Here is a 6,060-nt window from a genome sequence, read left to right as displayed (position 1 = left end):
TATATCAGCAACATCTTCCTCGCACGAAGTAACTAAAAAACACAAAAAGATTAGCTTGAGACAGTGCAGCTAGTAAAAATAGTCCTAAGCAGTTATTTTGGTCATCGTGTCGTCAATTTTCTTTGACTTATGTCTGGTTGCCGATCCGATAAGCAATGGAAAATCACCACTGTTTGAAAAGTGCTCATAAACTACGCTTTTATTGTACATTAAAACTGTGTCGGCAAAATACACTTTTATTCAATTATTCGTTATATTTGAGCGCAAAAAATAGATTTGACACCATTTTATTTGTTCCTACCGAACCGAAAACATGTTTCATCTGCATGGTTTAAGTGTAATGTGCGCGTACACACATTGTTATTTTCTTTCTTTATTGCACAACATTTCTTTGTCTTATTTAAGCACTTTTAATAGTTATAGTTTGTTGCATTAATCACACAGTTGTGTTTCCTATGATTTTCCTCACTATTTGTTTATATGTAACTTGTTTATATGTTGTTAATATTAATCACGTAAACTTTTTCTATTATCAACCACGCACACTTTTGTTAATATTGTTTACGTACATTTTTGTTCAACTTCATTTTTTGTATTTGTATTTCACATTTCATACTTAACACGTTCTTATGCAGCGCTTCATTCACTTCCTTAATCAATTGCCGTAATCAAATCAATTACCAATGATTTAGATATCGAGGTGTTGCGCTTGTGCGTTGTAATTGGGTGTTCAGATCACGTGACTTTGTGACTGCCATGTTTCGTTTTCGGTATTTACCAAGTTAGGGTCGGGGATCCCGCTATAATTGTGGTTAGGGTTGGGTAAGCTAGTTATATTTAGTAAAAGATAACCATCTCGCCCCTCAAAAAAATCCTAGGCCGAATTCGGGATCACCCAACTAATTTCGGTTACATAAGTTTCGGCTATAAATGAATCGTAAGCTTGACTTACGTGGGTTCAGCCAAAACCACACATATTCCGATGTGAGGTTTGTGACACAAGATATATAAGCAGACGAGCTTTCAATGATAACCGGAAAAGATAAGCCTCCACCTTCCAACGTTCCAGCCAGTTTACCTCGATCATCAGATCCCTCGTAAATCTAGATTTTGTTTGTTTACGATTTACGCATGAGGTTAAGAGCAAGTATTTAAATAACAATTGTAAAATATGTAAATCAAACCTACGGGGTAAGAACGGACAATTTCAAATTAATCTCAGTTAAAGACAAAGTTTGTAGAGTTTTACCTCACAAAAGTTGTTTGCAGCAAGCTGTCCCGAACCGAAATAGGCGATGAACCGAGAGGAAACTCCAGTTGAAACAAATCGTAGGCCCCATGTGTTACAGTTGGGGGAAATTCTTGCACCATAGGAGTTACTGCTTGAATTATGAAATCCACACGGTGTGCCTGAAACGAAATGATATAAGCATCATTTATAAGTAAAATAGTATAAAAAGCTTATGATCCCTTACATTCTGTACCACTTTTGGCACGACGGCGTATTTTGCTCAATTTGGCTATTTAAGTCAACACATTCCAAAGCTTTCATATTTACCAAAATATATTATTCAATATTCGAAAACATAACGCTAAATCTCTAGTTGTGCCGTATGACAAGGTATTTAATTTTAACATTTGCATTACGAAATTTTGTGCCTGAAAGCAGATTTAGCTCACCTACGGTCGCTTTAAATCCTCTGTTTTGAATGCTATAGTCGCTCTCAAACACAACAGTAAGATTTGTTGCTGTCACCGTGTGGTTAAATGACCCAAGCGACCCGGAAAATTGGTCCACTTTACCTTCTTCGTTCTTGAACTGAAAACAGTACAATATTTAGTTATTTTAGGTTTGTCAAAAAATGCTAATATTTAGCCACTGATAGCCCTAATAATTGTTCTAAAAGTCCGCATATCTCCTAAAAGCCACAAGCTTCATATCATTAAATTAGGCACTTGACAATAATAGGATTTCTGCCACCTTAAGCATATTTATTGCTTTTCTTAATATTAGAAACAATTTTTCCACCTGGAAATGCAGTTTATAATAAATAGGTTTCTAAAAAATCCAGTTTTTTTTAAATGAACATATATTAATTTCATACGTATTGCGGAAAATCTCCTAAAAATGACCAACCGTTTCCACTCGATTATATGCGTCGACAATATTACCATTTTCAATAATGAGAGAAAAAATATTTTCTTTACACTACGCTCATTTTTCACGCTAAATCTTCTTATGTCTGGATTTCATCTCCTGCAAACCCAAAATTAGTTTATAATATGCGTTGAGACACTTACGTATAGAAAGTCGGTATAGCCCTCAGTGTAAAATGTGGAGAATTGGAACACTATTGTTGTGCTGATATTCATTTGAAATCTCCAAACACAAACAACAGAGTTAGGGTAGTTGCTAGGAAAGCTTGGAGAGAGTAAATTGTACGGTATATCAGCAACATCTTCCCCGCAAGAAACTAAAAATCACAAAAAGATTAGCAGCTAGTAAAAATAGTTCCAAGCAGTTGTTATGAACATCGAGTTGTCAATTTCATGTGACTTTTGTCTAGTTGACGATCCGATACGCAATGGAGTATCACTACTTTTTGAAAAGCGCTCATAAACTACGCTTTGATTGTTTATTAAAACTATGTTTGCAAATTATACTTTTATTCCATTAATTGTTATGTTTGTCTGCAAAATAATAGATTTGACATCATTTTATTTGTTCCTGATACCGACACGAAACCATGTTTCATCTACATACTTTACGTTTCGGTTATAAATGAATCGAAAGCCTGACTTACATGGTTGTAGATAAAACCACACAGATTCCGATGTGAGGTTTGTGACACAAGATATATATGCAGATGAGCTTTCAAAGAAAACTGGAAGAGAAAAACCTCCACCTTCCAACGTTCCAACCAATTTACCTTGGTCGTCGGTTCCCTCGTAAATCTATTTTTTTGCTTACGTTGAGGTTAGGAATGCGTATCAAAATCCTTATTGTAAGAAATGAAATTCGAATGTACGAGGTAACGAACGGGTGAATTTCAAATTAAGATCATTTCAAGAACAACGTTTGTAAAATTTTACCTCACAAAAGTTGTTTTCAGCAAGCTGCCCCGAACGTAAATCGGCAATTAACCTCGAGGAAACTCCAGTGGAAACAAATCGTCGGGCCCAGGAGTTACAGGCGGAGGAAATTGTTGTAGAATGAGAGGTACCGCTTACATTCCGCACTCCACACTGTGTGTTTGAACCTAAAAACATTTAAAAGTAAAACAGTATAAAATGCTTATGCTCCCATACATCCTGTACCAGTAGGGTTGAATTATCCGGATAACGGATAACCGGTTAACCGAATAACCGAAGAGTTTTTTGCTATCCGATATCCGTATATTTTTGTGTCGGTTAACCGAATAACAAAAGAATAGAGCTGCCTGCGTAAGCATTTTATGCATTTTAACATAATTTTAGAAAACACGCAGTTACTGTGCAGTGACAGATGCAACAGACGACTTTATGTTAATCCTAATTAATACGAATATTCACTTTGTTGTACATATTCCCTACTGATGTTGTTGTACATTTCCCTATACTGATGTTAAAATTCACGAGAGAATTGAAGTCACACTTATAAAATAGAAAATGCATCCATTGTAAGGTGCTTTGCCCGAAAGGATAAATTTTGAGATTCGAAAAAGAAATGTATACGTTTAATAACAAAGTTTGGGGCTTATTTTCTCTCTGAAAATTGACTGTAGGGCAAAATATGAAACAACTGATGTATCATGCTTTTTCAGAACTACACTGCTTAAGCAGTAATTAAATAGCGTAAATTTGATATATGCCGGACAATTATAAACACTGAAACGAAATCTGTGCCGCAATTGAATGATTTTGTAACAGGCTTATTATTATCTGGTTAACCGAATAGCTAAATTCAAAATATCCGTATATATATCCGTTTTCCGGATAGTGGAAATTATTGATATCCGAACTAACCCTATATACCAGTGTTGACACGATGGTGTATTTCGCCCAATTTGGTTTAAGCCAACATTTTCCAAAGCTTTCAACTTAAGAAAATATATATTGTAATATTCGAAAATATAACGGAAAAGCTCTCATTGTGCATGATGACAAGGTATTCAACATGTGACATAACGGGTATATGGGATACTACTTGGTTGGTGTACAAACAAAAAAACACATAAATATTAAAAGAGTTTTTTTTCATAATTGAAAGACGCATCGAGACATGCCTCGTTGTAAACAGCGATAAAAATCATAGAAAATACTGAACAAGCATTTTGTCCACCAGATTGCATATCTAACAAATTTGTCATTCAACTGGTGTAATGCTAAACAAAACACTAGTTGTTGTTTCAAGAACTTGTATTTGTTAACGTTTCGCCAATCACAACGACAAGGCTTCATCAGAGCAATGAATGAGTATTGCGAGCAACAAGCGAGAAAGCGCAAGAACAGCGGGCTGTCAGCCCGGTTTTCCGCGACATTTTACGTCCGCTCTCTCCATCAAATTTCGGACTTTAGTTCAGCTTGATCGTTTTGTAACGAGCGCAATTCTTTTCGGATGTCCTTTGTTATTGTGTAATTAATTTTCAACAAATCCCGCCGTTTTTTCTCTCTTGTCGCTCGCAATACGTTGTTTCAGAGCCATTTTTTATTATATAAGCAATTGTTATAAAAGCTCATATTATATAAGATGGCAATTGAAAATCCACAAAAATATGTTTTGAAACCACAACGCGAAGGGGGAGGAAACAACATTTATGGCGAAGACATCGCAAAACTGTTGAGAGAAATCGGAAACGACAGCCGACGTAGTGCCTACACCCTCATGGATCTTATCAATCCAAAACCGACTCCGAACTATGCCATTTGTGGTGGAACCGCCACAAAGGAAGAAGTTATTTCGGAATTAGGAATATACGGAGTCTACCTTGGATGCTGGAGAATTACGCTGCTGGACATCTGCTCTGTTCGAAACCCAAGGACCAAAATGATGGCGGTGTAGCGACTGGAGTTGCAATGTTGGACTCCCCGCTGCTTGTCTAGATGTGCTTATTTTAACACTTGCAGTGGTCTACTATTTTTGCTGTAAAACGACTTGTGACCAAAATAACGCGGAATATGAGCTTTTTATTTTATTAGTTTATGCTTTGATTCAGGGCTTTTCTTTTAAAAGATGTTTCTAGTAATCTTACACCCGTGATCCTCCAGAAAACAGCACTGCAAAGTTTAATCTTACCGTACTGCCACAATTTGATTATCATGCATACCACACAAGTTAAAGTTACAAAGAAAATCAATCAATTCACTAACCTCGGTGCAGCATACTCAGAGCGCTGAGAAAAAGCGCCGCTTTTAATAGTCGACTTGACATTTTTACCTTGGAAAATGATAAACAGTAATGTCATTAACTACCTAAAATCTGCAAAACATTTCACATTACGGCAGTGGTTTCCAAACATTTTCATATTTTTTTTCAAAACGGTCCCTTTGCCATTATTTCGAGGGCTAGCGGTCCTTAAGCCTAAATGTGTATTTCATAAAAACAAAAGTTGATTGCATGATTTTAGATAGTTATGCAAAATTGCGCAAAACATCATTCAGAGACAGCATGTGACATCACAAACAGGACAAAACCCATCGCAATTGTGCGCAAACAATTGCATTTTTGATAGTTGTCAATCGATAAAGGCCATTGTTTAGCAATGGAGACAGTCGATTCTCAATTCTACTTTGATTTCAACTTATTTAGTGGCACAAACTGACGCCAAATAAGATTATAGAATTACTTCAACCGCTTCGCGGTCCCCCAAAATTGCCTCACGGACCCCTAAAGGACCGCAGACACCAGTTTGGGAACCGCTGCATTAGGGTATAGCGGCACTCCAGTTGAAAACCTGAAACTTCTCAATATTGCCTGACATTTATTTATGAAGCGCCGATTTGTGACGCGACGCCAATGACGACACAATTACAGCTCAACTACAAGAGGAAGCAATCAAACTGGTAAATTGACGTTCGGTC

The 6,060-nt window shown here is 36.5% G+C and overlaps 1 pseudogene; it reads left to right on the top strand.

The window, feature by feature from the left end:
• The first annotated feature begins 4,729 nt into the window (after positions 1–4,729).
• On the top strand, positions 4,730–5,041 carry LOC145219270 (glutathione synthetase pseudogene; annotated as a pseudogene).
• Positions 5,042–6,060: the final 1,019 nt, after the last annotated feature.

The sequence above is a fragment of the Phallusia mammillata genome, chromosome 3, assembly GCF_965637545.1.
Source record: "Phallusia mammillata chromosome 3, kaPhaMamm4.hap1.1, whole genome shotgun sequence".
NCBI classification, from domain to species: domain Eukaryota; kingdom Metazoa; phylum Chordata; class Ascidiacea; order Phlebobranchia; family Ascidiidae; genus Phallusia; species Phallusia mammillata.
The sequence above is the reverse complement of the archived record's forward strand: the minus strand, read 5'-3'. Positions and strand labels throughout refer to the sequence as shown.